The sequence below is a fragment of the Oryctolagus cuniculus genome, chromosome 11 (genome assembly GCF_051225735.1).
Source record: "Oryctolagus cuniculus isolate XC-2025 breed Fujian yellow rabbit chromosome 11, ASM5122573v1, whole genome shotgun sequence".
NCBI classification, from domain to species: Eukaryota; Metazoa; Chordata; class Mammalia; order Lagomorpha; family Leporidae; genus Oryctolagus; species Oryctolagus cuniculus.
Window position 1 is genome coordinate 5075351 of NC_142877.1, and position 11227 is coordinate 5086577.

Genomic DNA, 11227 nt, shown 5'->3' on the forward strand with positions numbered 1-11227 from the left:
CCAGGAGCCAGGTGCTTCTCCTGGTCTCCCATGTGGGTACAGGAGAGGCTGCTCCACTTCTGATCCAGCTCCCTGCTACTGGCCTAGGACAAAGCAGTGGAAGCTGGCCCAAGTGCTTAGGACCCTGTCACCCACATGGGAAACCTGGAAGAAGCTTCTGGCTCCTGGCTTTGGACTGGCCCAGCTCAGGCTGTTATAACCATCTGGGGAGTGAAAGCAGTGGATGGAAGACCTCTCTCTCTCTCTCTCTCTCTCTCTCTCTCTCTCTCTGCTTCTCTTTTAAATAAATAAATAAATTTTTTAAAAAGAAGCAAAATTGAATGCAAAAAATACAGGAGGATCCAGATATCCAACTTTTAAATAAAGATAGGCTGTTTTTCATTATCTTGTATCTTTTAGAGAGATTTATTTATGTTTATTTGTAAGGCAAAATGACAGGAAGAGGGTGAGAGACAAAAAGAAAGGAAGAGACAGAGGGGGGAGAGAGAGAGAGAGAGATCTTCCATCCACCGGCTAACTTCCCAAACGCCCACAAAATCCAGGATCCAGGGCTGAGTCAGGCCATCCAGGAGCCCAGGAACTCCATCCAGGTCTCCCCTGTAGGTGGCAGGGACCCAAGTTTTTGGGCCGTCATCAGCTGCCTCCCAGGTGTGTTCACAGGAAGCTGAGTTAGAAGCCAAGAGTAGCTGAGATATGAGATATGGGCATCCCATGGGAAGGCTTACCCCGGTGGACACAACTCCCGCCCCCACTGCTGTGTGTTATCACGGTAACGGAAGTTATTTCTACCCAGCTGCTCCAGGTGCCAAAGCTCCCCTCATCCCTGCCGGGCAGGTTACCGACAGTTAACCATAACGAGCAGGGTGGCAGCAGGGGCTTTCTGTAGGCACGGTCTTCTGACTGTAGATCTTTCATTGACTATTTCCATTTGGGAGGCAACTTAGCTAAGTGTCTGTGTGGATACACATTTCCCTTTGCCTCTGCCTCCAGTGTGGTCTGGGATCACAGCCTGTCCAGGAGAGAGGCAGCAGGCAGGCAGCTAAAGGGGAAGCCAACGCCTCAGTGCTGAGCATGAAAGACCAGGGTCCCACGTGCCTTGGATGCCATATTTCACTGAGGGTTGCCCAGAAGCTGGAGGGCTGCCTCTTCCCAGGACACACCTCATTCTCGCTGTCACTCTCTGGTTAAGACCATAGGTTGGTAGGCAAGTCTCTCAATGTTCGCATCTGCAACAGAGATAGCAAGAGTGTCTGTCTCACAGGGCTGGGGACTAAATAAGAAAGTGTAGCTAGTGTTTAAACAGTGCCTAGCACGTAGGGGTCTTACACAGTACCACTATGGAACAAATATTACAAATAAAAGAGTTACAAATATGTATTACACTATATTTGTATGGATTACACTATAATAGTTGCACTATTACAAAAATAAACAGTCTGCTTACTATGTAACAAATATCACAAATATAAGTGTTACACAGGAGCAGGTGTTGTGGCATAGCATGTAAAGCTGCTGCCTGGGACGCCAGCATCCCATATGGGTGCCAGTTTGAGTCCTGGATGTTCCACTTCTGATCCAGCTCCCTGCTAATGGTCTGGGAAAAGCAGTGGAAGGTGGGTCCCTGTACCCAAGTGGGAGACCTGGATGAAGCTCCTGGCTCCTGGCTTTGGCCTGGTTCAGCCCTGGCCATTGCAGCCATCCGGGAGTGAACCAGTGGATGGAAGAGCTCTCTCTCCCAGTCTCTGTAGCTCTGACTTTCAAATAAGTAAATGAATCTTTAAATTAAGTGTTACACTATATCTATCTATAAGTATTACACTATAATAGTTACACTGTTAAAATACAGATGTTACATAGTACTGATTACTGTTGTAATCATCGAATTATCTCTTTCTTAAATTATTTTTATTTGAAAGGCAGAGACAAACGAAGAGTGACAGAGAGATCTCCTATCTGCTGATTCACTTCTTCAGTTTCCCCAGTCGTCATGGCTGGGCCAGGCCAAAGCCAGGAGCCCAGAACCCAATCCTGCACTCCCATGTGAGTGACAGGGACCCGAAGTTTTGGGCCATTACTGCTGCCTCCCGGGGTGTCTGTTAGCCTTCCGGAATTGGAACTGGAAGCAGAGGCGGGACTGGAGCCCAGGCGCTCCACCGTGGGATGCAGGCATCTTACCCACGCTGTCGGACTTCTGCCCCTTTTCTTCTTGCTTTCCTCCTGTTTTTATTCCTTTTTTCCTGCTGGTTTTAAGTGCCAGGCTTAATGGCTGCCCCGTTGGGAGTCTGGTTTTTCGCTTTGGGTTGGCACTCTGTGCGCTTCGTAGCTGGCACGCGTTGCGGTGACTTGCTATGTTCTGCCTTTGGCCTGTGCTCCTTTCTTTTCTGCTCACAGAGGTGGGAGCCAGCACTGCGTCCATTTTGCATTTGAGGGCATCCAGGAACACAGCCATTGAGGAACTCCTGCTCCAGGGCCAGACAGGTGGCAGGAAGGGTGAAAGAGACACGAGGCGCTAACATGTCTGTTGGAAGCTAAACACACAAAGGAACAAGCTGAGTCAAGTTGTCTGTTATTAAAATAGCCTGGGGAACAAACAAAACCCAAACACAGGCTGTTTGGAGGCTGGGGACTGTCAGTGTGAGGCCGAGGGGGTTTGTGGGACCTGCAGAAATATAGACCGACTTTTCCCAGAGCTGGTGGTCAGATGTTAGCAGTCTGTAGTCTCTGCAAAGGGCCTGCTTGTTGCTGCCAGGAGCAAGCAGTGTGGAGAGAGCTGCTGAGTCACCATGTTGGTGGACAGAGGACTTCGCCCATCCCTAATTTTTGCCAAGGAGATGGCCCTGCCCCAAAGACAATGGCACATTTGCTATTCGTCTCTTCACTGCTGTTGCCAGTTCTGTTCTATTTTTTTTTTTACTTGCCTGCTTTTCTATTGAGCTTTCTTTTTTTAGATTTATTTATTTATTTATTTGAAAGTCAGAATTACAGAGCGGGAGGGAGAAACAGAGAGAGAGATCTTCCATCTGCTGGTTCACTCCCCAAATGGCTACAACAGCTGGACCAGACCAAAGCCAGGAGCCAGGAGCTCCCTCCAGGTCTCCCACGTGGGTGGAGGGCCCAAGCACTTGGGCCACCTGCTGCTTTCCCCAGAGCGTTAGCAGGGAGCTGGATTGGAAATGGAGCAGCCAGGGCCTACACCAGCACGCACTGGGAGGCTGGCTTCACAGGCCGAGGTTTTACCTGCTTCCACCACGGCGCTGGCCCCTCTTTTCTTGGAGGAAACACAGCCTGTTCCTGCCCCTGCCTCATCTCCCTGCTCCAATCTCCCAGACAAGCTTCAGAATCAGCGTGTGACGTCACTCCCCAGACGCAAAGGCCCAGCATCTGCCAAGAATGAGGCTGAGGCCGGTCTCTTTCCAGCCTGGAAAGACGGGCACCCGAGGCGGAGCTCTCCGTCCAGGTGATCCTGCCCCAGGGGACGTTTGGCAAGGCCTGAAGCTATTGTTGGTTGTCAAGACGAGAGAGGGTGGTCCTGCCATCCAGGAGATAGAAAATAATCCCACACTGGACACAAGGCATATCTATCAACAAGAGGATGAGTAACGTGGGCTCTACATACACAGGGCTGTTCTGCACAATCAAGAATACACCACTGCTGCCCGGGGAGCACTCAGGATCTCACAAGCCATGTTATGCAAAAGAGGTCAGACAGAAGTCTATGCTGGTGGGTAAAAGTTCAAGAACAGGCGAATTAACCAGCGGTGGTAGGAGTCGGGATAGGGGTAGCTCAGGTGGGTGTGAAGGGAGTGGAAGAGCAGGAGGGGACCTTCTGGGTGATGGAATGTTCTAGGCTTTCATCTGGGCATTGGCCCCAAGAATGCACTCCCTGCTCAAGCGTTCAGTGACCTGCACGCTAAAGACGCAGCTCTTGGCTCTCAATCTTACCAAGAGAAAACTGAAGTGTTTGACCTGTAGGGAGGACCTAATTAAACCAGGCATGGACATCACAATGAATGGACCTCACGTGGTTGGTGATTTAGAACAGGTGTGAGTAGGACAGTGATGACTTTGAGGATATGTATTTGGAATAATGGATTTTACATACTCTGTCTCCTAAGTCCAACCCCTAATGGTGTTGGCACAGCTGGATATACACAAGCAGAAGAATGAAATTAGACCCTTACTTCACCCATGCACAGAAACCATCCAAATGGGGCCAGAGGTTAACCCACCCCCTGCAACACCAGCCTCCCATATCCCAGCACCCACGCAAGTGCTGGCTGCTCGCTTCCAACATAGCCGCCTGCCGATGTGCCTGGGAAAGCAGCAGATGATGGCCAAGAGCGGCGTTCCGAGCTCTTGGCTTTGGACTGAATTAGCCCTGGCCATTACGGCCATCTGGGGAGGGAACTAGTGGATGATTACCCATCCCCACCCCCGTCTCTCTCCCTCTCTTTCTGTCACTCTGCCTTTCAAATAAATAAACCTTTTTTAAAAAAATCATCAAAATAGATAAAAGACTTAAGATCTGAAATTGTAAAAGTACAAGAAAAAAACATACAGCAAAAGCCCCACGGACCAGCACTGTGGCGTAGACGGTTAAGCTTCCGTCTGCAGTGCCGGCATCCCATATGGGCACCAGTTCAAGTCCCAGCTGTTCCACTTCCAGTCCAGCTCCCTGCTAATGCACCTGGGAAAGCAGTGGTAGATGGCCCAATTACTTGGGTCCCTGTACCCAAGTGGGAGACCCAGAAGTTCCTGGCTCCTGGCTTCGGCCTGGCCCAGCCCTGGCTGTTGCTGCCATTTGGAGAGTTAACCAGTGGATGGAAGATCGGAGTGAACCAGAGAAGGAAGACCCTCTCTCCCTCTCCCTCTCCCTCTCCCTCTCTCTCTCCCTCTCCCTCTCCCTCTCCCTCTCCAACTCCCTCTCCTTCTCTCTCTGTATTTCTGCCTTTCAAATAAATACAAATAATTAAAAAAGAGAAAAAAGTCCTGTGACATTGCTCTAGGCAATGATTTTTTTGGATGTGATCCTAAAAGCACAGGCAACAAAAGCAAAATACACACATTGGGCCACATCAAACTAAAAAGCCTCTGCACAACAAAGGAAAACTTCAACAGAGTGAAGAGACAACCCATGGACTGGGAGGAAATACTTGCAAACCGTACATATGGGGAGGGATCAGCTCCCAAAATATATAAGGAACTCCTGCAAATAACCCCATTAAAGCTCTCTTCTCTCTCTCTCCGTCTGCTTCTCTCTCTCTCTCCCCCTCTCTCCCTCTCTCTCTCTCCCTCCCTCTCTCCCCCTACCTCTCTCCCTCTCTCTCTCTCTCTCCCTCCGTCTCTCTCTCCCTCTCTCTCTCCCTCCGTCTCTCTCTCCCTCCCCCTCTCTCCCTCTCTGTCTCTCCTTCTCCCTCCCTCCCTCTCCCTCTCTCTCCCTCCCTCTCTCCCTCTCCCTCTCTCCCTCTCCCTCTCTCCCTCTCCCTCTCTCCCTCTCCCCCTCTCTCCCTCCCTCTCTTCCTCTCCCTCTCTCCCTCTCCCTCTCCCTCTCTCCCTTCCCCTCTCTCCTTCTCCCCCTCCCTCCCTCCCTCCCTCTCTCCCTCTCTCCCCCTCCCTCCCTCTCACCCTCTCTCCCTCTCTCCTTCTCTCTCTTTTTCCCTCCTTGCCCCTTCCCTCCAGTCTGTCAGGTTTCCCCCAATAAACCCTTTCCCTTAAAAAAAATGACCAAAACAGATTTTTCTCAAAAGAAGACACACACGGAGAATGTATCTGTGACAAAAGGCTCAGGATCCCTGGCCTTCATGTTTAAAACTGCTGCCTAGAATGTCCTAATATGAGCTTGTGACCTGGTGTGAGACATACAGAAGGTACTCAACAAATATTTGTTTTATGAATAAAACTCACCTTTTCTCCAAAGTCTCTGTTGCTTGAGGGCACAAGTTTGTCTGATCCATGTGCGTTCATTCCCTAGACACAGGACTTGCGGTGGCTGACTGTAAAGTCTCTCTGACTCTACAAAGAGCCCCATGAGTCAGGCCTGGTTTCCTCACCTCTAAGAGGAAGTAAACAAGGCTTGCCGAGGCCACGGAAGTCGCCCAGGGCCACTCGCCAAATGCAAACCAGAGCTACCAGCCTCAGGTTCTGGAAAAGCTCGGCTGAGCTGGGACACTGGGCCTGCAGGGAGAGGTACTGCGCTCTCCATGAAGCAGTAGGACCAGGAAGTCTGGGAGGGGGGTGGGGAAGCAGGGACAGAAAAGAAGAGGGTAGGGGAGAGAGGATGCGGGCGCAATGGCTGCAGGGCTGCTGCGAGCTGGCTGCCACCCGAGACCCATGGTCCCCAGCCCAGGCACTCATGGCCGCTGCGTCCCTGGAGGACTTTCCCTCAGCAGTGAGGTCCATGCCACTGTTCAGAAGGCCTTGAGGTCGACTCTTCCACACGCTATGAGCCCACATTTGCTCTTTCGTTCTGCATGGTGGAATTCTCCATAGATCACGTGTGTGATATCACAGCAGATAGAAACAGAGGCACAGGGGCAGGTGCTGTGGCTTAGTAGTGGGTAAAGCCGCCGCCTGCACTGCCAGCATCCCATATGGGCGCCGGTTCAAATCCCGGCTGCTCCACTTCTGATCCAGCTCTCTGCTATGGCCTGGAAAAGCAGTAGAAGATGGCCCCAGTGCTTGGACTCCTGCATCTGCGTGGGAGACCTGGAGGAAGCTCCTGGCTCCTGGCTTCGGATCGGCACAGCCCCAGCCATTGCAGCCACTTGGGGAGTGACCAGCAAATGGAAGACCTCTCTCTGCCTCTCTATCTCTGCCTCTCTGTAACTCTGCCTTTCAAATAGATTAATTTTAAAAAATAGGCACAAATGAAAAGCCAGTGGCTTTTCTACTGACATTAAAAATATTCGCATTACATTTTCTTTTTCCTTTTGGAGAATATGGTTACTTTTTTTTTTTTTTTTTTTTGACAGGCAGAGTGGACAGTGAGAGAGAGACAGAGAGAAAGGTCTTCCTTTGCCGTTGGTTCACCCTCCAATGGCCACTGCGGCCAGCACACTGCGCTGATCCAAAGGCAGGAGCCAGGTGCTTCTCCTGGTCTCCCATGGGGTGCAGGGCCCAAGCACCTGGGCCATCCTCCACTGCACTCCCGGGCCACAGCACAGAGCTGGCCTGGAAGAGGGGCAATCTGGACAGAATCCGGTGCCCCGACCAGGACTAGAACCCGGTGTGCCAGTGCCACAGGCGGAGGATTAGCCTATTGAGCCGCGGCGCCAGCTGAATATGGTTACTTTTTATAAAATATATTTTTAGATTGATGTGCAATAGTTTTGTTTTGTTTTGTTTTGACAGGCAGAGTTAGACAGTGAGAGAGAGAGAAAGACAGAGAGAAAGGTCTTCCTTCTGTTGATTCACCCCCCAAATGGCCATTACTGCTGTCGTGCTGCACCGATCCGAAGCCAGGAGCCAGGTGCTTCCTCCTGGTCTCCCATGCAGGTACAGGGCCCAAGGACCTGGGCCATCCTCCACTACCCTCCTGGGCCACAGTAGAGAGCTGGACTGGAAGAGGAGCAACCAAGGCAGAATCCAGTGCCCCGACTGGGACTAGAACCCGGGGTACTGGCGCCGCAGGTGGAGGATTAGCCCAGTTAGCCACGGCACCGGCCAACAATAGGTTTTTTATTGTCACTTTCAAATAAATCTTTTTAATATCTCAGTAATGTCTAATACCATAAATATTGATGAGGATGTCAATCATTTTTTTAAAATGTAAAGAACAGTTACCTGTCCTTTTTGCTCCATATTCAAAAAGTCTACCCAGACCCAAGTCAGGAGTTTTTCTGGTAAGTTTTCTTCTAGAAATTTCATAACTTCAGGTCTTACAGCTAAATCTTTTTCCATTTTCAGTGAATTCTTGTGTCTGAATGAAGCAAGAGTCTAATTTAATTCCTCTCTGTGTAGATGTCCAGTTATACCAAGGCCATTAGGCGGTAAACTTTGGAAACAGAGTTTGTAAAATCCATTATTACAGGGGCTGGTGCTGTGGCACAGAGGCTTTGCAGCACTGGTGTAACATATGGGCACTGGTTCAAGTCCTGGCTGCTCCACTTCTGATCCAGCTCCACACGAATGCGCCTGGGAAAACAGCAGAGGATGGCCCAAGTGCCTGGGCCCCTGCACCCACATGGGAGCCCTGGATGAAGCTCCTGACTCCTGGCTCTGGCCTTGCCCAACCCTGGCCTTTGTGGCCATTTGGAGAGTGGACCAGTGGATGGAAGATCATTCTCTCTCTCTCCCTCTGTCTCTCTGCAACTCTGACTTTCAAATGAATAAATAAACCTTTTTTTTGAAAAAGTAACTGCTGTAAGTACCATTATAAAACAGAACATAAATGCCATAAGTAATCCTAAAACAAAAAAAAGTTTCAAAAAATCCATTATTCCAAATACATATCCTGAAAGTCATCACTATACTTCTTCTTAAACCTATTCTTTTTTAAATATTTATTTATTTACTTATTGATTTGAAAGGCAGTTACAGAGGGGGCAGAGAGAGAGAGGAGAGAGAGAGAGAGAGAGAGAGAGAGAGGTCCCCCATCTGCTGGTTCACCCCCTAAATGGCCAGAGCTGAGCTGATCCAAAGCCAGGAGCCAGGAGCTTCTTTCAGGTCTCCCACATGGATGCAGTCCCCAAGGACTTGAGCCGTCTTCCACTGCTCTCCCAGGCCACAGCAGAGAGCTGGATCAGAAGTGGAGCAGCCGGGACTGGAACAGTGCCCAGCATCCCACATGCTGGCTCAGCAGGCAGCGGCTTTCCCTGCTGCACCACAGAGCCAGCCCCTACTTAAACCTGTTCTAAATCATCAGCTGCCTGAAGCTAATTCATTTCTTCATGATTTCCATGCAGCAGAGGGACTACGTTCTGTAACCAATGCCTAGATGAAGACCTAGAACATTCCATTACCCCAGGACTGTGAGAATCTCTGCCCTTTGATGCCTTTGGTGTGTAGCCAGTAGGCAACTGCTCTTTTGTCACATAGCTAAACGAATCGATGAAAGAATTACCCAATGAGTAAGTAAGTGAAGCAAGATTGATGTGTTTGGGTGCATTTTGGGTTATAAGCTTTTCTCTCCTAACGTCCAGAGGAAGAAGAAACAGGAAGGGGCAGGGGAGCAGGCTGGCTGGGCGAATCCACCAGGACCCAGCTGTGGACAGCTACAGCTTCCTCCTGTGTAGGACACAGTTGAGAATGTTCTGCTTGGAGCAAGCAGTTAAGGTTCTTGGGTCACCTGCATCATACATGCCGAGTCCTTGGGTTCCGGTCCTGGCTCCACTTTGGACTCCAGCTTCCCGCTAACGCACATCCTGGACGGCAGAGGTGATGGTTCAAGTACTTGGGTCCCTGCCACCACATGAGAGGCCTGGATGGAGCTCCTGGCTCCAAACACCCTGGTGCCAAATGCCACCCCTCGAATATCTCTTTGGACAGGACTAACAGAAGGAACGAACAACTGAATGGAACCAGGGAAGTCCAAGAAGACGAAGGTCAGGCTGCAGACTGTACCTCCGAGGAGCCGGTAGTGGCAGGAGAGGGAATTCAGGGGACATGGGGTCCAGCTTCCATCCCGGGCCAGCTGATGGTGGCACCACAGCCAGCGTTCACTCCCAGCGCTGCACAGCACAGAGCAGGTGTCTGGGCTCCGCGGCAGCCCTGCATCTCTCAGGGGGCTTCTGTGTGCTCCACGCACCCTGTGCCCTGCAAGTTTTCCCCACAGGTAGGGTCAGGTGAGGTCAGGGGCGCAGGGGATGCCCTTCTCCCTCCCAGGTACTAACGGGCAGGTGACACCTGGAGACTTGGGTGCCAAATCCCACCAGGCAGGCTTTGTCTGTTTTAATTTTTTCCAGGAAAATTGTAAACCAGACGACAGAGGAAGAGGGAGGCTGGGTGGCTGAAACCATCACTGGGTGCGGCTGGGTGCTGAGCTCTCTGTGTGATGAGCTCACTTCATCCTCTCAACACCCCAGGGGATTCAGAGAGGGCTGCCCAAGGCCCCAGAGCCAAGTCCAAGCTCACATCTTGGACCAAAGCTTGGTACTAACTGCTAGGCATCCCGCCTCCTGCGAGGAAGGGGATGGCCCCTTGGATATGAGCTTGAGATCCATTATAACCTCAGTAAGTGCCTGGGCATCCCCTGGGCAGAGAACAAGCCCAGGGGAGGCGATGTCTGGCCAGTGTCTGGCCAGTGTCCAGCCCTGCATGGCAGGACCACATCAGGCTGGACCCCGGCAGTGTCTCACCTAGACTTCCCAGAGGGTCTGTGGATAGCCCCCTCTCCAGGACTCCAGAAGCAAACAGTCTCAGGAGGTTGAGGGCTCGGTTAGTGCCAGAGCCAGCAACGCACCGTCTGTGACCTGCAACAAAGCTGCCGGCCACAGCTGCCTTCTCCGTGCAAAGCTGTCCAAGTGCACGGAGCCCCTGGTCTCCGAGTCCCATCGGACTTCATCCCTCAGTAGAAGTCACCCAAGTTCCCCGTGCCTCCGTTTCCCCACATCTGAAATGGAAGTGGGGGTGGATGGTTGGTGTATCAGGTAAGCCCCCACTTGGGATGCCCACGTCCCATATCAGAGTGCCTGGGTTCACATCTTGGCTCCATTCCCAATTCTAGCTTTCTCTAATGCCTGCTGAAAAGCAGTGACAGTGGCTCAGGCGCTTGGATCTCTGCCTCCCACATGGCATCGACCTGGCCCAGTCTCGGCTGCGGCAGGTGTTATGGAGAGTGGACCGGTGGTTGGGAGCTCTCCCTCCATCTGTCTGTCTCTGCATTTCACATAAATAAAAATAAATAATTTTTAAAAGCTAAAACAGAAACGGTTCTCTCAATCTCTTGGGATTTGGGGGAGGGAGAAATGAGAAGATCAGGGTCTTGACCTTGGTGGTGGGGCCGTCAAGTCCACCCTGTGACTCCCTATCTCTGGCATTCACTGGATCCCTGGGCTGGGGTTGGAAAGGTAAACAAACAAGAACAGAAGCTGTGTTCAGCACAGAGGGACCACGGGGCACCCGCCCGGACCGGGATGACCTGAGGAACCCCGCGTGCACAGAGCGGGTGCCGGCAGCGAGGTAGCGGGGAGATGCCTGGGAAGGGCGCGAGCAGCCAGCCCAGGCTGAGTGGACAGTTTCGGTGAGGAGGCGATGCTGAAATTCTGAGGGTCTTAGAGCAGAAGACAGA

The 11227-nt window shown here is 51.4% G+C and overlaps 1 long non-coding RNA gene across 1 annotated transcript; it reads right to left on the reverse strand.

Moving 5' to 3' along the window:
• Positions 1-407: 407 nt before the first annotated feature.
• Positions 408-6219, reverse strand: LOC127487352 (uncharacterized). The gene is made up of 3 exons (XR_007914131.3): positions 5905-6219; positions 2176-2528; positions 408-1226 (listed from the first exon to the last, which is right to left on the reverse strand). It is a non-coding gene; the product is annotated as an uncharacterized LOC127487352 (long non-coding RNA).
• Between the last annotated feature and the right edge of the window lie 5008 nt (positions 6220-11227).